The 24,438-nt window shown below is 42.0% G+C and overlaps 30 non-coding genes across 30 annotated transcripts; 6 read left to right on the top strand and 24 right to left on the bottom strand.

Annotated features, from left to right (window-relative positions):
* Positions 1–471: 471 nt before the first annotated feature.
* Positions 472–543, bottom strand: TRNAE-CUC (transfer RNA glutamic acid (anticodon CUC)). The gene has a single exon. It is a non-coding gene; the product is annotated as a tRNA-Glu (tRNA).
* Positions 544–1,439: 896 nt separating this feature from the next.
* Positions 1,440–1,511, bottom strand: TRNAE-CUC (transfer RNA glutamic acid (anticodon CUC)). Its single transcript has one exon. It is a non-coding gene; the product is annotated as a tRNA-Glu (tRNA).
* An 892-nt stretch (positions 1,512–2,403) lies between these two features.
* TRNAE-UUC (transfer RNA glutamic acid (anticodon UUC)) lies at positions 2,404–2,475 on the bottom strand. The gene has a single exon. It is a non-coding gene; the product is annotated as a tRNA-Glu (tRNA).
* An 88-nt stretch (positions 2,476–2,563) lies between these two features.
* TRNAM-CAU (transfer RNA methionine (anticodon CAU)) lies at positions 2,564–2,636 on the top strand. The gene has a single exon. It is a non-coding gene; the product is annotated as a tRNA-Met (tRNA).
* A 965-nt stretch (positions 2,637–3,601) lies between these two features.
* TRNAE-CUC (transfer RNA glutamic acid (anticodon CUC)) lies at positions 3,602–3,673 on the bottom strand. Its single transcript has one exon. It is a non-coding gene; the product is annotated as a tRNA-Glu (tRNA).
* Positions 3,674–4,566: 893 nt separating this feature from the next.
* On the bottom strand, positions 4,567–4,638 carry TRNAE-UUC (transfer RNA glutamic acid (anticodon UUC)). The gene has a single exon. It is a non-coding gene; the product is annotated as a tRNA-Glu (tRNA).
* A 1,118-nt stretch (positions 4,639–5,756) lies between these two features.
* On the bottom strand, positions 5,757–5,828 carry TRNAE-CUC (transfer RNA glutamic acid (anticodon CUC)). Its single transcript has one exon. It is a non-coding gene; the product is annotated as a tRNA-Glu (tRNA).
* An 892-nt stretch (positions 5,829–6,720) lies between these two features.
* TRNAE-CUC (transfer RNA glutamic acid (anticodon CUC)) lies at positions 6,721–6,792 on the bottom strand. The gene has a single exon. It is a non-coding gene; the product is annotated as a tRNA-Glu (tRNA).
* An 896-nt stretch (positions 6,793–7,688) lies between these two features.
* Positions 7,689–7,760, bottom strand: TRNAE-UUC (transfer RNA glutamic acid (anticodon UUC)). The gene has a single exon. It is a non-coding gene; the product is annotated as a tRNA-Glu (tRNA).
* Positions 7,761–7,848: 88 nt separating this feature from the next.
* Positions 7,849–7,921, top strand: TRNAM-CAU (transfer RNA methionine (anticodon CAU)). Its single transcript has one exon. It is a non-coding gene; the product is annotated as a tRNA-Met (tRNA).
* A 626-nt stretch (positions 7,922–8,547) lies between these two features.
* On the bottom strand, positions 8,548–8,619 carry TRNAE-CUC (transfer RNA glutamic acid (anticodon CUC)). The gene has a single exon. It is a non-coding gene; the product is annotated as a tRNA-Glu (tRNA).
* Positions 8,620–9,511: 892 nt separating this feature from the next.
* TRNAE-UUC (transfer RNA glutamic acid (anticodon UUC)) lies at positions 9,512–9,583 on the bottom strand. Its single transcript has one exon. It is a non-coding gene; the product is annotated as a tRNA-Glu (tRNA).
* An 88-nt stretch (positions 9,584–9,671) lies between these two features.
* TRNAM-CAU (transfer RNA methionine (anticodon CAU)) lies at positions 9,672–9,744 on the top strand. The gene has a single exon. It is a non-coding gene; the product is annotated as a tRNA-Met (tRNA).
* Positions 9,745–10,709: 965 nt separating this feature from the next.
* TRNAE-CUC (transfer RNA glutamic acid (anticodon CUC)) lies at positions 10,710–10,781 on the bottom strand. The gene has a single exon. It is a non-coding gene; the product is annotated as a tRNA-Glu (tRNA).
* Positions 10,782–11,674: 893 nt separating this feature from the next.
* TRNAE-UUC (transfer RNA glutamic acid (anticodon UUC)) lies at positions 11,675–11,746 on the bottom strand. The gene has a single exon. It is a non-coding gene; the product is annotated as a tRNA-Glu (tRNA).
* A 1,118-nt stretch (positions 11,747–12,864) lies between these two features.
* On the bottom strand, positions 12,865–12,936 carry TRNAE-CUC (transfer RNA glutamic acid (anticodon CUC)). Its single transcript has one exon. It is a non-coding gene; the product is annotated as a tRNA-Glu (tRNA).
* An 896-nt stretch (positions 12,937–13,832) lies between these two features.
* TRNAE-CUC (transfer RNA glutamic acid (anticodon CUC)) lies at positions 13,833–13,904 on the bottom strand. The gene has a single exon. It is a non-coding gene; the product is annotated as a tRNA-Glu (tRNA).
* An 896-nt stretch (positions 13,905–14,800) lies between these two features.
* Positions 14,801–14,872, bottom strand: TRNAE-UUC (transfer RNA glutamic acid (anticodon UUC)). The gene has a single exon. It is a non-coding gene; the product is annotated as a tRNA-Glu (tRNA).
* An 88-nt stretch (positions 14,873–14,960) lies between these two features.
* On the top strand, positions 14,961–15,033 carry TRNAM-CAU (transfer RNA methionine (anticodon CAU)). The gene has a single exon. It is a non-coding gene; the product is annotated as a tRNA-Met (tRNA).
* A 626-nt stretch (positions 15,034–15,659) lies between these two features.
* Positions 15,660–15,731, bottom strand: TRNAE-CUC (transfer RNA glutamic acid (anticodon CUC)). Its single transcript has one exon. It is a non-coding gene; the product is annotated as a tRNA-Glu (tRNA).
* An 892-nt stretch (positions 15,732–16,623) lies between these two features.
* Positions 16,624–16,695, bottom strand: TRNAE-UUC (transfer RNA glutamic acid (anticodon UUC)). The gene has a single exon. It is a non-coding gene; the product is annotated as a tRNA-Glu (tRNA).
* Positions 16,696–16,783: 88 nt separating this feature from the next.
* Positions 16,784–16,856, top strand: TRNAM-CAU (transfer RNA methionine (anticodon CAU)). The gene has a single exon. It is a non-coding gene; the product is annotated as a tRNA-Met (tRNA).
* Positions 16,857–17,821: 965 nt separating this feature from the next.
* On the bottom strand, positions 17,822–17,893 carry TRNAE-CUC (transfer RNA glutamic acid (anticodon CUC)). The gene has a single exon. It is a non-coding gene; the product is annotated as a tRNA-Glu (tRNA).
* Positions 17,894–18,786: 893 nt separating this feature from the next.
* Positions 18,787–18,858, bottom strand: TRNAE-UUC (transfer RNA glutamic acid (anticodon UUC)). The gene has a single exon. It is a non-coding gene; the product is annotated as a tRNA-Glu (tRNA).
* Positions 18,859–19,976: 1,118 nt separating this feature from the next.
* On the bottom strand, positions 19,977–20,048 carry TRNAE-CUC (transfer RNA glutamic acid (anticodon CUC)). Its single transcript has one exon. It is a non-coding gene; the product is annotated as a tRNA-Glu (tRNA).
* An 896-nt stretch (positions 20,049–20,944) lies between these two features.
* On the bottom strand, positions 20,945–21,016 carry TRNAE-CUC (transfer RNA glutamic acid (anticodon CUC)). The gene has a single exon. It is a non-coding gene; the product is annotated as a tRNA-Glu (tRNA).
* Positions 21,017–21,908: 892 nt separating this feature from the next.
* TRNAE-UUC (transfer RNA glutamic acid (anticodon UUC)) lies at positions 21,909–21,980 on the bottom strand. The gene has a single exon. It is a non-coding gene; the product is annotated as a tRNA-Glu (tRNA).
* Positions 21,981–22,068: 88 nt separating this feature from the next.
* Positions 22,069–22,141, top strand: TRNAM-CAU (transfer RNA methionine (anticodon CAU)). The gene has a single exon. It is a non-coding gene; the product is annotated as a tRNA-Met (tRNA).
* A 965-nt stretch (positions 22,142–23,106) lies between these two features.
* Positions 23,107–23,178, bottom strand: TRNAE-CUC (transfer RNA glutamic acid (anticodon CUC)). The gene has a single exon. It is a non-coding gene; the product is annotated as a tRNA-Glu (tRNA).
* Positions 23,179–24,071: 893 nt separating this feature from the next.
* On the bottom strand, positions 24,072–24,143 carry TRNAE-UUC (transfer RNA glutamic acid (anticodon UUC)). The gene has a single exon. It is a non-coding gene; the product is annotated as a tRNA-Glu (tRNA).
* Between the last annotated feature and the right edge of the window lie 295 nt (positions 24,144–24,438).

The following is a 24,438-nucleotide window of genomic DNA, read 5'->3' as shown; positions in this document are numbered from 1 at the left end:
AGATGAGAGTGATTTGAGCTGTTTGACAGCTAAGCGCAAAATCTACCTGAAATACTTTTGTCTGAAAAACACCCGTCAGTAGCGAGCGCGTCAGTCTCATATTCTGAAGTTCGTGAGTTCGATCCTCACACGGGGAAGCGGTCTCCTCTTTTCTGAAGAGATTCTGTCACCAAATTAGAACTTTCCCTTTCAGATTTAAAATGTTTCTGATAAGTAAGAATTTGCGAACCCAAATGACAGACAGGACACATGGGTTGTTGATTCTCTTGACACGTTTGCTGTAAAAGGGGCTAGTTGAGATTGATTTGAGCTATGAAACCAAATTAAATCTTGTGCCAAAGTTCATCACAACGAACGGACCAAAAGATGGCGTTCAGAATTTTCGACAGCTTAACGCAAATTCTACCTGAAATACTTTTGTCTGAAAAACACCTTTGTCTTTGAATGTTGGTGGCAGTACAGAAAAGTACATTCCCATACCGGGAGTTGAACCCGGGCCACCTGGGTGAGAACCAGGAATCCTAACCGCTAGACCATATGGGAAAAGTTGTGCTGTCTTATCAGTGACAATCTGAAAAAAAATAAGTTTTCTACTTGGCACAAGCAACTTCTGCAGTTCTATTTGCGCAGCTTGCCTCGTTAACACAGTTGTAAGCAAATCAGTCTCATAAGCTGAAAGATGAACGTTCGATTCTTAGACGGGGTACTGGTCCCTCGTTTTCTCAATCGATTCTGTCTCCATCTTGGCTACAGGGCCACAGATTTTTCCGATTCAGTACCAAAACATAACCAATTTAGTTCCTAAACTGTTTCCACGTACAAGGCATGGGGCAGCTTTTGAATGTGTGTACTAGTTCCAAAGGAGTGTCACTCCCATAGCAGGAAGTAAACCAGTCGGCCAGGGATACTAGGTCCTATCCACTTTTCCACGTGGGACAAGTTATACACTAAGCAGCAAGATAAATTAAAAAAAAAAAAAAAAAAGAAGAAGTTTTTGCTTTGATTAAATAGCTTTTACATCACAAAAGAAAAAAGTTGCCACATGAGCATGGTACTTAGCACGTCAGTTGGTAATCTGAAGTTCATGAGGTTTTTTCCTCACACGTGGAACTATTCTCCCCCCTTTTCTTGGGATATTGTGTCACCCACTCAGAACTTTCTCAATGAAACGTTTCCGATTCGAAAGGAAACAGGAGCCTTAGTGACAGAAAGAACACATGGATTGTTGCGTCCCTTGACGCTTTGGAGTAATAAGGTGTAGTTGAGAATGGTTTAAGCTATGAAACAAAATGAAATCTTGTGCTAAAGGTCAGTAAGAGCCACAAATACCCTGATGTTCAGCATTTTTGACTGCAAAGTACAAAATCTACCTGAAATATTATTGTCTGGAAAATACATTTCTGTCTTTGATTGTTGGCAGTAGTACAGTAAAAGGTGCGTTCCCATACCGGGAGTTGAACCCGGCCCGCCTGGGTGAGAACCAGGAATCCTAACCGCTAGACCATATGGGAAAAGATGTGCTGTCTTATCAGTGACAATCTGAAAAAAAATAAGTTTTCTACTTGGCACAAGCAACTTCTGCAGTTCTATTTGCGCAGCTTGCCTCGTTAACACAGTTGTAAGCAAATCAGTCTCATAAGCTGAAAGATGAACGTTCGATTGTTAGACGGGGTACTGGTCCCTCGTTTTCTCAATCGATTCTGTCTCCATCTTGGCTACAGGGCCACAGATTTTTCCGATTCAGTACCAAAACATAACCAATTTAGTTCCTAAACTGTTTCCACGTACAAGGCATGGGGCAGCTTTTGAATGTGTGTACTAGTTCCAAAGGAGTGTCACTCCCATAGCAGGAAGTAAACCAGTCGACCAGGGATACTAGGTCCTATCCACTTTTCCACGTGGGACAAGTTATACACTAAGCAGCAAGATAAATTAAAAAAAAAAAAAAAAAGAAGTTTTTGCTTTGATTAAATAGCTTTTACATCACAAAAGAAAAAAGTTGCCACATGAGCATGGTACTTAGCACGTCAGTTGGTAATCTGAAGTTCATGATGTTTTTTCCTCACACGGGGAACTATTCTCCTCCCTTTTCTTGGGATATTGTGTCACCCACTCAGAACTTTCTCACTGAAACGTTTCCGATTCGAAAGGAAACAGGAGCCTTAGTGACAGACAGAACACATGGATTGTTGCGTCCCTTGACGCTTTGGAGTAATAAGGTGTAGTTGAGAATGGTTTAAGCTATGAAACAAAATGAAATCTTGTGCTAAAGGTCAGTAAGAGCCACAAATACCCTGATGTTCAGCATTTTTGACTGCAAAGTACAAAATCTACCTGAAATATTATTGTCTGGAAAATACATTTCTGTCTTTGATTGTTGGCAGTAGTACAGTAAAAGGTGCGTTCCCATACCGGGAGTCGAACACGGGCCGCCTGGGTGAAAACCAGGAATCCTAACCGCTAGACCATATGGGAATGGATAGCTACACACTGAGGTATCTATTGAAAAAAATCAGCTCGGGGGCTTGCACAAGAAACGTCTGCAGATTGGCACGTGCATCTTTCCTCGTTAGCGCAGTAGGTAGCGCGTCAGTCTCATAATCTGAAGGTCGTGAGTTCGATACTCACACGGGGCAGCGGGCTCCTCTTTTCCGAAGAGATATTGTCAAAAACTTAGAACTTTCCCCTTCATTTCTAACACGTTTCTGATAAGTAAGGATTTGTGAACCCAAATGACACATGGGATGCTGGTTCTCTTGACCCGTTTGCTGTATAAAGAGGCAGATGAGAGTGATTTGAGCTATGACAAAAAATTAAATCTTGTGCCAAAGGTCGTCACAATGAATGTAACCAAAAGCTGGTGTTCAGAATGATTGACAGCTAAGCGCAAAATCTACCTGAAATACTTTTGTCTGAAAAACACCCGCGTCAGTCTCATAATCTGAAGGTCGTGAGTTCGATCCTCACACGGGGCAGCAGGCTCCTCTTTTCCGAAGAGATTTTGTCAAAAACTTAGAACTTTCCCTTTCAGTTCTAACACGTTTCTGATAAGTAAGGATTTGTGAACCCAAATGACAGATGGGACACATGGGTTGCTGTTTCTCTTGACCCGTTTGCTGTATAAAGAGGCAGATGAGAGTGATTTGAGCTGTTTGACAGCTAAGCGCAAAATCTACCTGAAATACTTTTGTCTGAAAAACACCCGTCAGTAGCGAGCGCGTCAGTCTCATATTCTGAAGTTCGTGAGTTCGATCCTCACACGGGGAAGCGGTCTCCTCTTTTCTGAAGAGATTCTGTCACCAAATTAGAACTTTCCCTTTCAGATTTAAAATGTTTCTGATAAGTAAGAATTTGCGAACCCAAATGACAGACAGGACACATGGGTTGTTGATTCTCTTGACACGTTTGCTGTAAAAGGGGCTAGTTGAGATTGATTTGAGCTATGAAACCAAATTAAATCTTGTGCCAAAGTTCATCACAACGAACGGACCAAAAGATGGCGTTCAGAATTTTCGACAGCTTAACGCAAATTCTACCTGAAATACTTTTGTCTGAAAAACACCTTTGTCTTTGAATGTTGGTGGCAGTACAGAAAAGTACATTCCCATACCGGGAGTTGAACCCGGGCCACCTGGGTGAGAACCAGGAATCCTAACCGCTAGACCATATGGGAAAAGTTGTGCTGTCTTATCAGTGACAATCTGAAAAAAAATAAGTTTTCTACTTGGCACAAGCAACTTCTGCAGTTCTATTTGCGCAGCTTGCCTCGTTAACACAGTTGTAAGCAAATCAGTCTCATAAGCTGAAAGATGAACGTTCGATTCTTAGACGGGGTACTGGTCCCTCGTTTTCTCAATCGATTCTGTCTCCATCTTGGCTACAGGGCCACAGATTTTTCCGATTCAGTACCAAAACATAACCAATTTAGTTCCTAAACTGTTTCCACGTACAAGGCACGGGGCAGCTTTCGAATGTGTGTACTAGTTCCAAAGGAGTGTCACTCCCATAGCAGGAAGTAAACCAGTCGACCAGGGATACTAGGTCCTATCCACTTTTCCACGTGGGACAAGTTATACACTAAGCAGCAAGATAAATTAAAAAAAAAAAAAAAAAAGAAGTTTTTGCTTTGATTAAATAGCTTTTACATCACAAAAGAAAAAAGTTGCCACATGAGCATGGTACTTAGCACGTCAGTTGGTAATCTGAAGTTCATGATGTTTTTTCCTCACACGGGGAACTATTCTCCCCCCTTTTCTTGGGATATTGTGTCACCCACTCAGAACTTTCTCACTGAAACGTTTCCGATTCGAAAGGAAACAGGAGCCTTAGTGACAGACAGAACACATGGATTGTTGCGTCCCTTGACGCTTTGGAGTAATAAGGTGTAGTTGAGAATGGTTTAAGCTATGAAACAAAATGAAATCTTGTGCTAAAGGTCAGTAAGAGCCACAAATACCCTGATGTTCAGCATTTTTGACTGCAAAGTACAAAATCTACCTGAAATATTATTGTCTGGAAAATACATTTCTGTCTTTGATTGTTGGCAGTAGTACAGTAAAAGGTCCGTTCCCATACCGGGAGTCGAACACGGGCCGCCTGGGTGAAAACCAGGAATCCTAACCGCTAGACCATATGGGAATGGATAGCTACACACTGAGGTATCTATTGAAAAAAATCAGCTCGGGGGCTTGCACAAGAAACGTCTGCAGATTGGCACGTGCATCTTAGCGCAGTAGGTAGCGCGTCAGTCTCATAATCTGAAGGTCGTGAGTTCGATACTCACACGGGGCAGCGGGCTCCTCTTTTCCGAAGAGATATTGTCAAAAACTTAGAACTTTCCCCTTCATTTCTAACACGTTTCTGATAAGTAAGGATTTGTGAACCCAAATGACACATGGGATGCTGGTTCTCTTGACCCGTTTGCTGTATAAAGAGGCAGATGAGAGTGATTTGAGCTATGACAAAAAATTAAATCTTGTGCCAAAGGTCGTCACAATGAATGTAACCAAAAGCTGGTGTTCAGAATGATTGACAGCTAAGCGCAAAATCTACCTGAAATACTTTTGTCTGAAAAACACCCGCGTCAGTCTCATAATCTGAAGGTCGTGAGTTCGATCCTCACACGGGGCAGCAGGCTCCTCTTTTCCGAAGAGATTTTGTCAAAAACTTAGAACTTTCCCTTTCAGTTCTAACACGTTTCTGATAAGTAAGGATTTGTGAACCCAAATGACAGATGGGACACATGGGTTGCTGTTTCTCTTGACCCGTTTGCTGTATAAAGAGGCAGATGAGAGTGATTTGAGCTGTTTGACAGCTAAGCGCAAAATCTACCTGAAATACTTTTGTCTGAAAAACACCCGTCAGTAGCGAGCGCGTCAGTCTCATATTCTGAAGTTCGTGAGTTCGATCCTCACACGGGGAAGCGGTCTCCTCTTTTCTGAAGAGATTCTGTCACCAAATTAGAACTTTCCCTTTCAGATTTAAAATGTTTCTGATAAGTAAGAATTTGCGAACCCAAATGACAGACAGGACACATGGGTTGTTGATTCTCTTGACACGTTTGCTGTAAAAGGGGCTAGTTGAGATTGATTTGAGCTATGAAACCAAATTAAATCTTGTGCCAAAGTTCATCACAACGAACGGACCAAAAGATGGCGTTCAGAATTTTCGACAGCTTAACGCAAATTCTACCTGAAATACTTTTGTCTGAAAAACACCTTTGTCTTTGAATGTTGGTGGCAGTACAGAAAAGTACATTCCCATACCGGGAGTTGAACCCGGGCCACCTGGGTGAGAACCAGGAATCCTAACCGCTAGACCATATGGGAAAAGTTGTGCTGTCTTATCAGTGACAATCTGAAAAAAAATAAGTTTTCTACTTGGCACAAGCAACTTCTGCAGTTCTATTTGCGCAGCTTGCCTCGTTAACACAGTTGTAAGCAAATCAGTCTCATAAGCTGAAAGATGAACGTTCGATTCTTAGACGGGGTACTGGTCCCTCGTTTTCTCAATCGATTCTGTCTCCATCTTGGCTACAGGGCCACAGATTTTTCCGATTCAGTACCAAAACATAACCAATTTAGTTCCTAAACTGTTTCCACGTACAAGGCATGGGGCAGCTTTTGAATGTGTGTACTAGTTCCAAAGGAGTGTCACTCCCATAGCAGGAAGTAAACCAGTCGGCCAGGGATACTAGGTCCTATCCACTTTTCCACGTGGGACAAGTTATACACTAAGCAGCAAGATAAATTAAAAAAAAAAAAAAAAAGAAGTTTTTGCTTTGATTAAATAGCTTTTACATCACAAAAGAAAAAAGTTGCCACATGAGCATGGTACTTAGCACGTCAGTTGGTAATCTGAAGTTCATGAGGTTTTTTCCTCACACGTGGAACTATTCTCCCCCCTTTTCTTGGGATATTGTGTCACCCACTCAGAACTTTCTCAATGAAACGTTTCCGATTCGAAAGGAAACAGGAGCCTTAGTGACAGAAAGAACACATGGATTGTTGCGTCCCTTGACGCTTTGGAGTAATAAGGTGTAGTTGAGAATGGTTTAAGCTATGAAACAAAATGAAATCTTGTGCTAAAGGTCAGTAAGAGCCACAAATACCCTGATGTTCAGCATTTTTGACTGCAAAGTAATAAATCTACCTGAAATATTATTGTCTGGAAAATACATTTCTGTCTTTGATTGTTGGCAGTAGTACAGTAAAAGGTGCGTTCCCATACCGGGAGTTGAACCCGGCCCGCCTGGGTGAGAACCAGGAATCCTAACCGCTAGACCATATGGGAAAAGATGTGCTGTCTTATCAGTGACAATCTGAAAAAAAATAAGTTTTCTACTTGGCACAAGCAACTTCTGCAGTTCTATTTGCGCAGCTTGCCTCGTTAACACAGTTGTAAGCAAATCAGTCTCATAAGCTGAAAGATGAACGTTCGATTGTTAGACGGGGTACTGGTCCCTCGTTTTCTCAATCGATTCTGTCTCCATCTTGGCTACAGGGCCACAGATTTTTCCGATTCAGTACCAAAACATAACCAATTTAGTTCCTAAACTGTTTCCACGTACAAGGCATGGGGCAGCTTTTGAATGTGTGTACTAGTTCCAAAGGAGTGTCACTCCCATAGCAGGAAGTAAACCAGTCGACCAGGGATACTAGGTCCTATCCACTTTTCCACGTGGGACAAGTTATACACTAAGCAGCAAGATAAATTAAAAAAAAAAAAAAAAAAAAAGAAGTTTTTGCTTTGATTAAATAGCTTTTACATCACAAAAGAAAAAAGTTGCCACATGAGCATGGTACTTAGCACGTCAGTTGGTAATCTGAAGTTCATGAGGTTTTTTCCTCACACGTGGAACTATTCTCCCCCCTTTTCTTGGGATATTGTGTCACCCACTCAGAACTTTCTCACTGAAACGTTTCCGATTCGAAAGGAAACAGGAGCCTTAGTGACAGAAAGAACACATGGATTGTTGCGTCCCTTGACGCTTTGGAGTAATAAGGTGTAGTTGAGAATGGTTTAAGCTATGAAACAAAATGAAATCTTGTGGTAAATGTCAGTAAGAGCCACAAATACCCTGATGTTCAGCATTTTTGACTGCAAAGTACAAAATCTACCTGAAATATTATTGTCTGGAAAATACATTTCTGTCTTTGATTGTTGGCAGTAGTACAGTAAAAGGTGCGTTCCCATACCGGGAGTCGAACGCGGGCCGCCTGGGTGAAAACCAGGAATCCTAACCGCTAGACCATATGGGAATGGATAGCTACACACTGAGGTATCTATTGAAAAAAATCAGCTCGGGGGCTTGCACAAGAAACGTCTGCAGATTGGCACGTGCATCTTGCCTCGTTAGCGCAGTAGGTAGCGCGTCAGTCTCATAATCTGAAGGTCGTGAGTTCGATCCTCACACGGGGCAGCAGGCTCCTCTTTTCCGAAGAGATTTTGTCAAAATCTTAGAACTTTCCCTTTCAGTTCTAACACGTTTCTGATAAGTAAGGATTTGTGAACCCAAATGACAGATGGGACACATGGGTTGCTGTTTCTCTTGACCCGTTTGCTGTATAAAGAGGCAGATGAGAGTGATTTGAGCTGTTTGACAGCTAAGCGCAAAATCTACCTGAAATACTTTTGTCTGAAAAACACCCGTCAGTAGCGAGCGCGTCAGTCTCATATTCTGAAGTTCGTGAGTTCGATCCTCACACGGGGAAGCGGTCTCCTCTTTTCTGAAGAGATTCTGTCACCAAATTAGAACTTTCCCTTTCAGATTTAAAATGTTTCTGATAAGTAAGAATTTGCGAACCCAAATGACAGACAGGACACATGGGTTGTTGATTCTCTTGACACGTTTGCTCTAAAAGGGGATAGTTGAGATTGATTTGAGCTATGAAACCAAATTAAATCTTGTGCCAAAGTTCATCACAACGAACGGACCAAAAGATGGCGTTCAGAATTTTCGACAGCTTAACGCAAATTCTACCTGAAATACTTTTGTCTGAAAAACACCTTTGTCTTTGAATGTTGGTGGCAGTACAGAAAAGTACATTCCCATACCGGGAGTTGAACCCGGGTCGCCTGGGTGAGAACCAGGAATCCTAACCGCTAGACCATATGGGAAAAGATGTGCTGTCTTATCAGTGACAATCTGAAAAAAAATAAGTTTTCTACTTGGCACAAGCAACTTCTGCAGTTCTATTTGCGCAGCTTGCCTCGTTAACACAGTTGTAAGCAAATCAGTCTCATAAGCTGAAAGATGAACGTTCGATTGTTAGACGGGGTACTGGTCCCTCGTTTTCTCAATCGATTCTGTCTCCATCTTGGCTACAGGGCCACAGATTTTTCCGATTCAGTACCAAAACATAACCAATTTAGTTCCTAAACTGTTTCCACGTACAAGGCATGGGGCAGCTTTTGAATGTGTGTACTAGTTCCAAAGGAGTGTCACTCCCATAGCAGGAAGTAAACCAGTCGACCAGGGATACTAGGTCCTATCCACTTTTCCACGTGGGACAAGTTATACACTAAGCAGCAAGATAAATTTAAAAAAAAAAAAAAAAGAAGTTTTTGCTTTGATTAAATAGCTTTTACATCACAAAAGAAAAAAGTTGCCACATGAGCATGGTACTTAGCACGTCAGTTGGTAATCTGAAGTTCATGATGTTTTTTCCTCACACGGGGAACTATTCTCCTCCCTTTTCTTGGGATATTGTGTCACCCACTCAGAACTTTCTCACTGAAACGTTTCCGATTCGAAAGGAAACAGGAGCCTTAGTGACAGACAGAACACATGGATTGTTGCGTCCCTTGACGCTTTGGAGTAATAAGGTGTAGTTGAGAATGGTTTAAGCTATGAAACAAAATGAAATCTTGTGCTAAAGGTCAGTAAGAGCCACAAATACCCTGATGTTCAGCATTTTTGACTGCAAAGTACAAAATCTACCTGAAATATTATTGTCTGGAAAATACATTTCTGTCTTTGATTGTTGGCAGTAGTACAGTAAAAGGTGCGTTCCCATACCGGGAGTCGAACACGGGCCGCCTGGGTGAAAACCAGGAATCCTAACCGCTAGACCATATGGGAATGGATAGCTACACACTGAGGTATCTATTGAAAAAAATCAGCTCGGGGGCTTGCACAAGAAACGTCTGCAGATTGGCACGTGCATCTTTCCTCGTTAGCGCAGTAGGTAGCGCGTCAGTCTCATAATCTGAAGGTCGTGAGTTCGATACTCACACGGGGCAGCGGGCTCCTCTTTTCCGAAGAGATATTGTCAAAAACTTAGAACTTTCCCCTTCATTTCTAACACGTTTCTGATAAGTAAGGATTTGTGAACCCAAATGACACATGGGATGCTGGTTCTCTTGACCCGTTTGCTGTATAAAGAGGCAGATGAGAGTGATTTGAGCTATGACAAAAAATTAAATCTTGTGCCAAAGGTCGTCACAATGAATGTAACCAAAAGCTGGTGTTCAGAATGATTGACAGCTAAGCGCAAAATCTACCTGAAATACTTTTGTCTGAAAAACACCCGCGTCAGTCTCATAATCTGAAGGTCGTGAGTTCGATCCTCACACGGGGCAGCAGGCTCCTCTTTTCCGAAGAGATTTTGTCAAAAACTTAGAACTTTCCCTTTCAGTTCTAACACGTTTCTGATAAGTAAGGATTTGTGAACCCAAATGACAGATGGGACACATGGGTTGCTGTTTCTCTTGACCCGTTTGCTGTATAAAGAGGCAGATGAGAGTGATTTGAGCTGTTTGACAGCTAAGCGCAAAATCTACCTGAAATACTTTTGTCTGAAAAACACCCGTCAGTAGCGAGCGCGTCAGTCTCATATTCTGAAGTTCGTGAGTTCGATCCTCACACGGGGAAGCGGTCTCCTCTTTTCTGAAGAGATTCTGTCACCAAATTAGAACTTTCCCTTTCAGATTTAAAATGTTTCTGATAAGTAAGAATTTGCGAACCCAAATGACAGACAGGACACATGGGTTGTTGATTCTCTTGACACGTTTGCTGTAAAAGGGGCTAGTTGAGATTGATTTGAGCTATGAAACCAAATTAAATCTTGTGCCAAAGTTCATCACAACGAACGGACCAAAAGATGGCGTTCAGAATTTTCGACAGCTTAACGCAAATTCTACCTGAAATACTTTTGTCTGAAAAACACCTTTGTCTTTGAATGTTGGTGGCAGTACAGAAAAGTACATTCCCATACCGGGAGTTGAACCCGGGCCACCTGGGTGAGAACCAGGAATCCTAACCGCTAGACCATATGGGAAAAGTTGTGCTGTCTTATCAGTGACAATCTGAAAAAAAATAAGTTTTCTACTTGGCACAAGCAACTTCTGCAGTTCTATTTGCGCAGCTTGCCTCGTTAACACAGTTGTAAGCAAATCAGTCTCATAAGCTGAAAGATGAACGTTCGATTCTTAGACGGGGTACTGGTCCCTCGTTTTCTCAATCGATTCTGTCTCCATCTTGGCTACAGGGCCACAGATTTTTCCGATTCAGTACCAAAACATAACCAATTTAGTTCCTAAACTGTTTCCACGTACAAGGCACGGGGCAGCTTTCGAATGTGTGTACTAGTTCCAAAGGAGTGTCACTCCCATAGCAGGAAGTAAACCAGTCGACCAGGGATACTAGGTCCTATCCACTTTTCCACGTGGGACAAGTTATACACTAAGCAGCAAGATAAATTAAAAAAAAAAAAAAAAAAGAAGTTTTTGCTTTGATTAAATAGCTTTTACATCACAAAAGAAAAAAGTTGCCACATGAGCATGGTACTTAGCACGTCAGTTGGTAATCTGAAGTTCATGATGTTTTTTCCTCACACGGGGAACTATTCTCCCCCCTTTTCTTGGGATATTGTGTCACCCACTCAGAACTTTCTCACTGAAACGTTTCCGATTCGAAAGGAAACAGGAGCCTTAGTGACAGACAGAACACATGGATTGTTGCGTCCCTTGACGCTTTGGAGTAATAAGGTGTAGTTGAGAATGGTTTAAGCTATGAAACAAAATGAAATCTTGTGCTAAAGGTCAGTAAGAGCCACAAATACCCTGATGTTCAGCATTTTTGACTGCAAAGTACAAAATCTACCTGAAATATTATTGTCTGGAAAATACATTTCTGTCTTTGATTGTTGGCAGTAGTACAGTAAAAGGTGCGTTCCCATACCGGGAGTCGAACACGGGCCGCCTGGGTGAAAACCAGGAATCCTAACCGCTAGACCATATGGGAATGGATAGCTACACACTGAGGTATCTATTGAAAAAAATCAGCTCGGGGGCTTGCACAAGAAACGTCTGCAGATTGGCACGTGCATCTTAGCGCAGTAGGTAGCGCGTCAGTCTCATAATCTGAAGGTCGTGAGTTCGATACTCACACGGGGCAGCGGGCTCCTCTTTTCCGAAGAGATATTGTCAAAAACTTAGAACTTTCCCCTTCATTTCTAACACGTTTCTGATAAGTAAGGATTTGTGAACCCAAATGACACATGGGATGCTGGTTCTCTTGACCCGTTTGCTGTATAAAGAGGCAGATGAGAGTGATTTGAGCTATGACAAAAAATTAAATCTTGTGCCAAAGGTCGTCACAATGAATGTAACCAAAAGCTGGTGTTCAGAATGATTGACAGCTAAGCGCAAAATCTACCTGAAATACTTTTGTCTGAAAAACACCCGCGTCAGTCTCATAATCTGAAGGTCGTGAGTTCGATCCTCACACGGGGCAGCAGGCTCCTCTTTTCCGAAGAGATTTTGTCAAAAACTTAGAACTTTCCCTTTCAGTTCTAACACGTTTCTGATAAGTAAGGATTTGTGAACCCAAATGACAGATGGGACACATGGGTTGCTGTTTCTCTTGACCCGTTTGCTGTATAAAGAGGCAGATGAGAGTGATTTGAGCTGTTTGACAGCTAAGCGCAAAATCTACCTGAAATACTTTTGTCTGAAAAACACCCGTCAGTAGCGAGCGCGTCAGTCTCATATTCTGAAGTTCGTGAGTTCGATCCTCACACGGGGAAGCGGTCTCCTCTTTTCTGAAGAGATTCTGTCACCAAATTAGAACTTTCCCTTTCAGATTTAAAATGTTTCTGATAAGTAAGAATTTGCGAACCCAAATGACAGACAGGACACATGGGTTGTTGATTCTCTTGACACGTTTGCTGTAAAAGGGGCTAGTTGAGATTGATTTGAGCTATGAAACCAAATTAAATCTTGTGCCAAAGTTCATCACAACGAACGGACCAAAAGATGGCGTTCAGAATTTTCGACAGCTTAACGCAAATTCTACCTGAAATACTTTTGTCTGAAAAACACCTTTGTCTTTGAATGTTGGTGGCAGTACAGAAAAGTACATTCCCATACCGGGAGTTGAACCCGGGCCACCTGGGTGAGAACCAGGAATCCTAACCGCTAGACCATATGGGAAAAGTTGTGCTGTCTTATCAGTGACAATCTGAAAAAAAATAAGTTTTCTACTTGGCACAAGCAACTTCTGCAGTTCTATTTGCGCAGCTTGCCTCGTTAACACAGTTGTAAGCAAATCAGTCTCATAAGCTGAAAGATGAACGTTCGATTCTTAGACGGGGTACTGGTCCCTCGTTTTCTCAATCGATTCTGTCTCCATCTTGGCTACAGGGCCACAGATTTTTCCGATTCAGTACCAAAACATAACCAATTTAGTTCCTAAACTGTTTCCACGTACAAGGCATGGGGCAGCTTTTGAATGTGTGTACTAGTTCCAAAGGAGTGTCACTCCCATAGCAGGAAGTAAACCAGTCGGCCAGGGATACTAGGTCCTATCCACTTTTCCACGTGGGACAAGTTATACACTAAGCAGCAAGATAAATTAAAAAAAAAAAAAAAAAAGAAGAAGTTTTTGCTTTGATTAAATAGCTTTTACATCACAAAAGAAAAAAGTTGCCACATGAGCATGGTACTTAGCACGTCAGTTGGTAATCTGAAGTTCATGAGGTTTTTTCCTCACACGTGGAACTATTCTCCCCCCTTTTCTTGGGATATTGTGTCACCCACTCAGAACTTTCTCAATGAAACGTTTCCGATTCGAAAGGAAACAGGAGCCTTAGTGACAGAAAGAACACATGGATTGTTGCGTCCCTTGACGCTTTGGAGTAATAAGGTGTAGTTGAGAATGGTTTAAGCTATGAAACAAAATGAAATCTTGTGCTAAAGGTCAGTAAGAGCCACAAATACCCTGATGTTCAGCATTTTTGACTGCAAAGTAATAAATCTACCTGAAATATTATTGTCTGGAAAATACATTTCTGTCTTTGATTGTTGGCAGTAGTACAGTAAAAGGTGCGTTCCCATACCGGGAGTTGAACCCGGCCCGCCTGGGTGAGAACCAGGAATCCTAACCGCTAGACCATATGGGAAAAGATGTGCTGTCTTATCAGTGACAATCTGAAAAAAAATAAGTTTTCTACTTGGCACAAGCAACTTCTGCAGTTCTATTTGCGCAGCTTGCCTCGTTAACACAGTTGTAAGCAAATCAGTCTCATAAGCTGAAAGATGAACGTTCGATTGTTAGACGGGGTACTGGTCCCTCGTTTTCTCAATCGATTCTGTCTCCATCTTGGCTACAGGGCCACAGATTTTTCCGATTCAGTACCAAAACATAACCAATTTAGTTCCTAAACTGTTTCCACGTACAAGGCATGGGGCAGCTTTTGAATGTGTGTACTAGTTCCAAAGGAGTGTCACTCCCATAGCAGGAAGTAAACCAGTCGACCAGGGATACTAGGTCCTATCCACTTTTCCACGTGGGACAAGTTATACACTAAGCAGCAAGATAAATTAAAAAAAAAAAAAAAAAAAAAGAAGTTTTTGCTTTGATTAAATAGCTTTTACATCACAAAAGAAAAAAGTTGCCACATGAGCATGGTACTTAGCACGTCAGTTGGTAATCTGAAGTTCATGAGGTTTTTTCCTCACACGTGGAACTATTCTCCCCCCTTTTCTTGGGATATTGTGTCACCCACTCAGAACTTTCTCACTGAAACGTTTCCGATTCGAAAGGAAACAGGAGCCTTAGTGACAGAAAGAACACATGGATTGTTGCGTCCCTTGACGCTTTGGAGTAATAAGGTGTAGTTGAGAATGGTTTAAGCTATGAAACAAAATGAAATCTTGTGGTAAATGTCAGTAAGAGCCACAAATACCCTGATGTTCAGCATTTTTGACTGCAAAGTACAAAATCTACCTGAAATATTATTGTCTGGAAAATACATTTCTGTCTTTGATTGTTGGCAGTAGTACAGTAAAAGGTGCGTTCCCATACCGGGAGTCGAACGCGGGCCGCCTGGGTGAAAACCAGGAATCCTAACCGCTAGACCATATGGGAATGGATAGCTACACACTGAGGTATCTATTGAAAAAAATCAGCTCGGGGGCTTGCACAAGAAACGTCTGCAGATTGGCACGTGCATCTTGCCTCGTTAGCGCAGTAGGTAGCGCGTCAGTCTCATAATCTGAAGGTCGTGAGTTCGATCCTCACACGGGGCAGCAGGCTCCTCTTTTCCGAAGAGATTTTGTCAAAATCTTAGAACTTTCCCTTTCAGTTCTAACACGTTTCTGATAAGTAAGGATTTGTGAACCCAAATGACAGATGGGACACATGGGTTGCTGTTTCTCTTGACCCGTTTGCTGTATAAAGAGGCAGATGAGAGTGATTTGAGCTGTTTGACAGCTAAGCGCAAAATCTACCTGAAATACTTTTGTCTGAAAAACACCCGTCAGTAGCGAGCGCGTCAGTCTCATATTCTGAAGTTCGTGAGTTCGATCCTCACACGGGGAAGCGGTCTCCTCTTTTCTGAAGAGATTCTGTCACCAAATTAGAACTTTCCCTTTCAGATTTAAAATGTTTCTGATAAGTAAGAATTTGCGAACCCAAATGACAGACAGGACACATGGGTTGTTGATTCTCTTGACACGTTTGCTCTAAAAGGGGATAGTTGAGATTGATTTGAGCTATGAAACCAAATTAAATCTTGTGCCAAAGTTCATCACAACGAACGGACCAAAAGATGGCGTTCAGAATTTTCGACAGCTTAACGCAAATTCTACCTGAAATACTTTTGTCTGAAAAACACCTTTGTCTTTGAATGTTGGTGGCAGTACAGAAAAGTACATTCCCATACCGGGAGTTGAACCCGGGTCGCCTGGGTGAGAACCAGGAATCCTAACCGCTAGACCATATGGGAAAAGATGTGCTGTCTTATCAGTGACAATCTGAAAAAAAATAAGTTTTCTACTTGGCACAAGCAACTTCTGCAGTTCTATTTGCGCAGCTTGCCTCGTTAACACAGTTGTAAGCAAATCAGTCTCATAAGCTGAAAGATGAACGTTCGATTGTTAGACGGGGTACTGGTCCCTCGTTTTCTCAATCGATTCTGTCTCCATCTTGGCTACAGGGCCACAGATTTTTCCGATTCAGTACCAAAACATAACCAATTTAGTTCCTAAACTGTTTCCACGTACAAGGCATGGGGCAGCTTTTGAATGTGTGTACTAGTTCCAAAGGAGTGTCACTCCCATAGCAGGAAGTAAACCAGTCGACCAGGGATACTAGGTCCTATCCACTTTTCCACGTGGGACAAGTTATACACTAAGCAGCAAGATAAATTTAAAAAAAAAAAAAAAAGAAGTTTTTGCTTTGATTAAATAGCTTTTACATCACAAAAGAAAAAAGTTGCCACATGAGCATGGTACTTAGCACGTCAGTTGGTAATCTGAAGTTCATGATGTTTTTTCCTCACACGGGGAACTATTCTCCTCCCTTTTCTTGGGATATTGTGTCACCCACTCAGAACTTTCTCACTGAAACGTTTCCGATTCGAAAGGAAACAGGAGCCTTAGTGACAGACAGAACACATGGATTGTTGCGTCCCTTGACGCTTTGGAGTAATAAGGTGTAGTTGAGAATGGTTTAAGCTATGAAACAAAATGAAATCTTGTGCTAAAGGTCAGTAAGAGCCACAAATACCCTGATGTTCAGCATTTTTGACTGCAAAGTACAAAATCTACCTGAAATATTATTGTCTGGAAAATACATTTCTGTCTTTGATTGTTGGCAGTAGTACAGTAAAAGGTGCGTTCCCATACCGGGAGTCGAACACGGGCCGCCTGGGTGAAAACCAGGAATCCTAACCGCTAGACCATATGGGAATGGATAGCTACACACTGAGGTATCTATTGAAAAAAATCAGCTCGGGGGCTTGCACAAGAAACGTCTGCAGATTGGCACGTGCATCTTTCCTCGTTAGCGCAGTAGGTAGCGCGTCAGTCTCATAATCTGAAGGTCGTGAGTTCGATACTCACACGGGGCAGCGGGCTCCTCTTTTCCGAAGAGATATTGTCAAAAACTTAGAACTTTCCCCTTCATTTCTAACACGTTTCTGATAAGTAAGGATTTGTGAACCCAAATGACACATGGGATGCTGGTTCTCTTGACCCGTTTGCTGTATAAAGAGGCAGATGAGAGTGATTTGAGCTATGACAAAAAATTAAATCTTGTGCCAAAGGTCGTCACAATGAATGTAACCAAAAGCTGGTGTTCAGAATGATTGACAGCTAAGCGCAAAATCTACCTGAAATACTTTTGTCTGAAAAACACCCGCGTCAGTCTCATAATCTGAAGGTCGTGAGTTCGATCCTCACACGGGGCAGCAGGCTCCTCTTTTCCGAAGAGATTTTGTCAAAAACTTAGAACTTTCCCTTTCAGTTCTAACACGTTTCTGATAAGTAAGGATTTGTGAACCCAAATGACAGATGGGACACATGGGTTGCTGTTTCTCTTGACCCGTTTGCTGTATAAAGAGGCAGATGAGAGTGATTTGAGCTGTTTGACAGCTAAGCGCAAAATCTACCTGAAATACTTTTGTCTGAAAAACACCCGTCAGTAGCGAGCGCGTCAGTCTCATATTCTGAAGTTCGTGAGTTCGATCCTCACACGGGGAAGCGGTCTCCTCTTTTCTGAAGAGATTCTGTCACCAAATTAGAACTTTCCCTTTCAGATTTAAAATGTTTCTGATAAGTAAGAATTTGCGAACCCAAATGACAGACAGGACACATGGGTTGTTGATTCTCTTGACACGTTTGCTGTAAAAGGGGCTAGTTGAGATTGATTTGAGCTATGAAACCAAATTAAATCTTGTGCCAAAGTTCATCACAACGAACGGACCAAAAGATGGCGTTCAGAATTTTCGACAGCTTAACGCAAATTCTACCTGAAATACTTTTGTCTGAAAAACACCTTTGTCTTTGAATGTTGGTGGCAGTACAGAAAAGTACATTCCCATACCGGGAGTTGAACCCGGGCCACCTGGGTGAGAACCAGGAATCCTAACCGCTAGACCATATGGGAAAAGTTGTGCTGTCTTATCAGTGACAATCTGAAAAAAAATAAGTTTTCTACTTGGCACAAGCAACTTCTGCAGTTCTATTTGCGCAGCTTGCCTCGTTAACACAGTTGTAAGCAAATCAGTCTCATAAGCTGAAAGATGAACGTTCGATTCTTAGACGGGGTACTGGTCCCTCGTTTTCTCAATCGATTCTGTCTCCATCTTGGCTACAGGGCCACAGATTTTTCCGATTCAGTACCAAAACATAACCAATTTAGTTCCTAAACTGTTTCCACGTACAAGGCACGGGGCAGCTTTCGAATGTGTGTACTAGTTCCAAAGGAGTGTCACTCCCATAGCAGGAAGTAAACCAGTCGACCAGGGATACTAGGTCCTATCCACTTTTCCACGTGGGACAAGTTATACACTAAGCAGCAAGATAAATTAAAAAAAAAAAAAAAAAAGAAGTTTTTGCTTTGATTAAATAGCTTTTACATCACAAAAGAAAAAAGTTGCCACATGAGCATGGTACTTAGCACGTCAGTTGGTAATCTGAAGTTCATGATGTTTTTTCCTCACACGGGGAACTATTCTCCCCCCTTTTCTTGGGATATTGTGTCACCCACTCAGAACTTTCTCACTGAAACGTTTCCGATTCGAAAGGAAACAGGAGCCTTAGTGACAGACAGAACACATGGATTGTTGCGTCCCTTGACGCTTTGGAGTAATAAGGTGTAGTTGAGAATGGTTTAAGCTATGAAACAAAATGAAATCTTGTGCTAAAGGTCAGTAAGAGCCACAAATACCCTGATGTTCAGCATTTTTGACTGCAAAGTACAAAATCTACCTGAAATATTATTGTCTGGAAAATACATTTCTGTCTTTGATTGTTGGCAGTAGTACAGTAAAAGGTGCGTTCCCATACCGGGAGTCGAACACGGGCCGCCTGGGTGAAAACCAGGAATCCTAACCGCTAGACCATATGGGAATGGATAGCTACACACTGAGGTATCTATTGAAAAAAATCAGCTCGGGGGCTTGCACAAGAAACGTCTGCAGATTGGCACGTGCATCTTAGCGCAGTAGGTAGCGCGTCAGTCTCATAATCTGAAGGTCGTGAGTTCGATACTCACACGGGGCAGCGGGCTCCTCTTTTCCGAAGAGATATTGTCAAAAACTTAGAACTTTCCCCTTCATTTCTAACACGTTTCTGATAAGTAAGGATTTGTGAACCCAAATGACACATGGGATGCTGGTTCTCTTGACCCGTTTGCTGTATAAAGAGGCAGATGAGAGTGATTTGAGCTATGACAAAAAATTAAATCTTGTGCCAAAGGTCGTCACAATGAATGTAACCAAAAGCTGGTGTTCAGAATGATTGACAGCTAAGCGCAAAATCTACCTGAAATACTTTTGTCTGAAAAACACCCGCGTCAGTCTCATAATCTGAAGGTCGTGAGTTCGATCCTCACACGGGGCAGCAGGCTCCTCTTTTCCGAAGAGATTTTGTCAAAAACTTAGAACTTTCCCTTTCAGTTCTAACACGTTTCTGATAAGTAAGGATTTGTGAACCCAAATGACAGATGGGACACATGGGTTGCTGTTTCTCTTGACCCGTTTGCTGTATAAAGAGGCAGATGAGAGTGATTTGAGCTGTTTGACAGCTAAGCGCAAAATCTACCTGAAATACTTTTGTCTGAAAAACACCCGTCAGTAGCGAGCGCGTCAGTCTCATATTCTGAAGTTCGTGAGTTCGATCCTCACACGGGGAAGCGGTCTCCTCTTTTCTGAAGAGATTCTGTCACCAAATTAGAACTTTCCCTTTCAGATTTAAAATGTTTCTGATAAGTAAGAATTTGCGAACCCAAATGACAGACAGGACACATGGGTTGTTGATTCTCTTGACACGTTTGCTGTAAAAGGGGCTAGTTGAGATTGATTTGAGCTATGAAACCAAATTAAATCTTGTGCCAAAGTTCATCACAACGAACGGACCAAAAGATGGCGTTCAGAATTTTCGACAGCTTAACGCAAATTCTACCTGAAATACTTTTGTCTGAAAAACACCTTTGTCTTTGAATGTTGGTGGCAGTACAGAAAAGTACATTCCCATACCGGGAGTTGAACCCGGGCCACCTGGGTGAGAACCAGGAATCCTAACCGCTAGACCATATGGGAAAAGTTGTGCTGTCTTATCAGTGACAATCTGAAAAAAAATAAGTTTTCTACTTGGCACAAGCAACTTCTGCAGTTCTATTTGCGCAGCTTGCCTCGTTAACACAGTTGTAAGCAAATCAGTCTCATAAGCTGAAAGATGAACGTTCGATTCTTAGACGGGGTACTGGTCCCTCGTTTTCTCAATCGATTCTGTCTCCATCTTGGCTACAGGGCCACAGATTTTTCCGATTCAGTACCAAAACATAACCAATTTAGTTCCTAAACTGTTTCCACGTACAAGGCATGGGGCAGCTTTTGAATGTGTGTACTAGTTCCAAAGGAGTGTCACTCCCATAGCAGGAAGTAAACCAGTCGGCCAGGGATACTAGGTCCTATCCACTTTTCCACGTGGGACAAGTTATACACTAAGCAGCAAGATAAATTAAAAAAAAAAAAAAAAAAGAAGAAGTTTTTGCTTTGATTAAATAGCTTTTACATCACAAAAGAAAAAAGTTGCCACATGAGCATGGTACTTAGCACGTCAGTTGGTAATCTGAAGTTCATGAGGTTTTTTCCTCACACGTGGAACTATTCTCCCCCCTTTTCTTGGGATATTGTGTCACCCACTCAGAACTTTCTCAATGAAACGTTTCCGATTCGAAAGGAAACAGGAGCCTTAGTGACAGAAAGAACACATGGATTGTTGCGTCCCTTGACGCTTTGGAGTAATAAGGTGTAGTTGAGAATGGTTTAAGCTATGAAACAAAATGAAATCTTGTGCTAAAGGTCAGTAAGAGCCACAAATACCCTGATGTTCAGCATTTTTGACTGCAAAGTACAAAATCTACCTGAAATATTATTGTCTGGAAAATACATTTCTGTCTTTGATTGTTGGCAGTAGTACAGTAAAAGGTGCGTTCCCATACCGGGAGTTGAACCCGGCCCGCCTGGGTGAGAACCAGGAATCCTAACCGCTAGACCATATGGGAAAAGATGTGCTGTCTTATCAGTGACAATCTGAAAAAAAATAAGTTTTCTACTTGGCACAAGCAACTTCTGCAGTTCTATTTGCGCAGCTTGCCTCGTTAACACAGTTGTAAGCAAATCAGTCTCATAAGCTGAAAGATGAACGTTCGATTGTTAGACGGGGTACTGGTCCCTCGTTTTCTCAATCGATTCTGTCTCCATCTTGGCTACAGGGCCACAGATTTTTCCGATTCAGTACCAAAACATAACCAATTTAGTTCCTAAACTGTTTCCACGTACAAGGCATGGGGCAGCTTTTGAATGTGTGTACTAGTTCCAAAGGAGTGTCACTCCCATAGCAGGAAGTAAACCAGTCGACCAGGGATACTAGGTCCTATCCACTTTTCCACGTGGGACAAGTTATACACTAAGCAGCAAGATAAATTAAAAAAAAAAAAAAAAAGAAGTTTTTGCTTTGATTAAATAGCTTTTACATCACAAAAGAAAAAAGTTGCCACATGAGCATGGTACTTAGCACGTCAGTTGGTAATCTGAAGTTCATGATGTTTTTTCCTCACACGGGGAACTATTCTCCTCCCTTTTCTTGGGATATTGTGTCACCCACTCAGAACTTTCTCACTGAAACGTTTCCGATTCGAAAGGAAACAGGAGCCTTAGTGACAGACAGAACACATGGATTGTTGCGTCCCTTGACGCTTTGGAGTAATAAGGTGTAGTTGAGAATGGTTTAAGCTATGAAACAAAATGAAATCTTGTGCTAAAGGTCAGTAAGAGCCACAAATACCCTGATGTTCAGCATTTTTGACTGCAAAGTACAAAATCTACCTGAAATATTATTGTCTGGAAAATACATTTCTGTCTTTGATTGTTGGCAGTAGTACAGTAAAAGGTGCGTTCCCATACCGGGAGTCGAACACGGGCCGCCTGGGTGAAAACCAGGAATCCTAACCGCTAGACCATATGGGAATGGATAGCTACACACTGAGGTATCTATTGAAAAAAATCAGCTCGGGGGCTTGCACAAGAAACGTCTGCAGATTGGCACGTGCATCTTTCCTCGTTAGCGCAGTAGGTAGCGCGTCAGTCTCATAATCTGAAGGTCGTGAGTTCGATACTCACACGGGGCAGCGGGCTCCTCTTTTCCGAAGAGATATTGTCAAAAACTTAGAACTTTCCCCTTCATTTCTAACACGTTTCTGATAAGTAAGGATTTGTGAACCCAAATGACACATGGGATGCTGGTTCTCTTGACCCGTTTGCTGTATAAAGAGGCAGATGAGAGTGATTTGAGCTATGACAAAAAATTAAATCTTGTGCCAAAGGTCGTCACAATGAATGTAACCAAAAGCTGGTGTTCAGAATGATTGACAGCTAAGCGCAAAATCTACCTGAAATACTTTTGTCTGAAAAACACCCGCGTCAGTCTCATAATCTGAAGGTCGTGAGTTCGATCCTCACACGGGGCAGCAGGCTCCTCTTTTCCGAAGAGATTTTGTCAAAAACTTAGAACTTTCCCTTTCAGTTCTAACACGTTTCTGATAAGTAAGGATTTGTGAACCCAAATGACAGATGGGACACATGGGTTGCTGTTTCTCTTGACCCGTTTGCTGTATAAAGAGGCAGATGAGAGTGATTTGAGCTGTTTGACAGCTAAGCGCAAAATCTACCTGAAATACTTTTGTCTGAAAAACACCCGTCAGTAGCGAGCGCGTCAGTCTCATATTCTGAAGTTCGTGAGTTCGATCCTCACACGGGGAAGCGGTCTCCTCTTTTCTGAAGAGATTCTGTCACCAAATTAGAACTTTCCCTTTCAGATTTAAAATGTTTCTGATAAGTAAGAATTTGCGAACCCAAATGACAGACAGGACACATGGGTTGTTGATTCTCTTGACACGTTTGCTGTAAAAGGGGCTAGTTGAGATTGATTTGAGCTATGAAACCAAATTAAATCTTGTGCCAAAGTTCATCACAACGAACGGACCAAAAGATGGCGTTCAGAATTTTCGACAGCTTAACGCAAATTCTACCTGAAATACTTTTGTCTGAAAAACACCTTTGTCTTTGAATGTTGGTGGCAGTACAGAAAAGTACATTCCCATACCGGGAGTTGAACCCGGGCCACCTGGGTGAGAACCAGGAATCCTAACCGCTAGACCATATGGGAAAAGTTGTGCTGTCTTATCAGTGACAATCTGAAAAAAAATAAGTTTTCTACTTGGCACAAGCAACTTCTGCAGTTCTATTTGCGCAGCTTGCCTCGTTAACACAGTTGTAAGCAAATCAGTCTCATAAGCTGAAAGATGAACGTTCGATTCTTAGACGGGGTACTGGTCCCTCGTTTTCTCAATCGATTCTGTCTCCATCTTGGCTACAGGGCCACAGATTTTTCCGATTCAGTACCAAAACATAACCAATTTAGTTCCTAAACTGTTTCCACGTACAAGGCACGGGGCAGCTTTCGAATGTGTGTACTAGTTCCAAAGGAGTGTCACTCCCATAGCAGGAAGTAAACCAGTCGACCAGGGATACTAGGTCCTATCCACTTTTCCACGTGGGACAAGTTATACACTAAGCAGCAAGATAAATTAAAAAAAAAAAAAAAAAAGAAGTTTTTGCTTTGATTAAATAGCTTTTACATCACAAAAGAAAAAAGTTGCCACATGAGCATGGTACTTAGCACGTCAGTTGGTAATCTGAAGTTCATGATGTTTTTTCCTCACACGGGGAACTATTCTCCCCCCTTTTCTTGGGATATTGTGTCACCCACTCAGAACTTTCTCACTGAAACGTTTCCGATTCGAAAGGAAACAGGAGCCTTAGTGACAGACAGAACACATGGATTGTTGCGTCCCTTGACGCTTTGGAGTAATAAGGTGTAGTTGAGAATGGTTTAAGCTATGAAACAAAATGAAATCTTGTGCTAAAGGTCAGTAAGAGCCACAAATACCCTGATGTTCAGCATTTTTGACTGCAAAGTACAAAATCTACCTGAAATATTATTGTCTGGAAAATACATTTCTGTCTTTGATTGTTGGCAGTAGTACAGTAAAAGGTGCGTTCCCATACCGGGAGTCGAACACGGGCCGCCTGGGTGAAAACCAGGAATCCTAACCGCTAGACCATATGGGAATGGATAGCTACACACTGAGGTATCTATTGAAAAAAATCAGCTCGGGGGCTTGCACAAGAAACGTCTGCAGATTGGCACGTGCATCTTAGCGCAGTAGGTAGCGCGTCAGTCTCATAATCTGAAGGTCGTGAGTTCGATACTCACACGGGGCAGCGGGCTCCTCTTTTCCGAAGAGATATTGTCAAAAACTTAGAACTTTCCCCTTCATTTCTAACACGTTTCTGATAAGTAAGGATTTGTGAACCCAAATGACACATGGGATGCTGGTTCTCTTGACCCGTTTGCTGTATAAAG

This window comes from Dendrobates tinctorius, unplaced genomic scaffold (assembly GCF_039654945.1).
Source record: "Dendrobates tinctorius isolate UK_male_01 unplaced genomic scaffold, ASM3965494v1 ptg000272l, whole genome shotgun sequence".
NCBI classification, from domain to species: Eukaryota; Metazoa; Chordata; class Amphibia; order Anura; family Dendrobatidae; genus Dendrobates; species Dendrobates tinctorius.
This window is presented reverse-complemented; position numbering and strand designations above follow the sequence as displayed.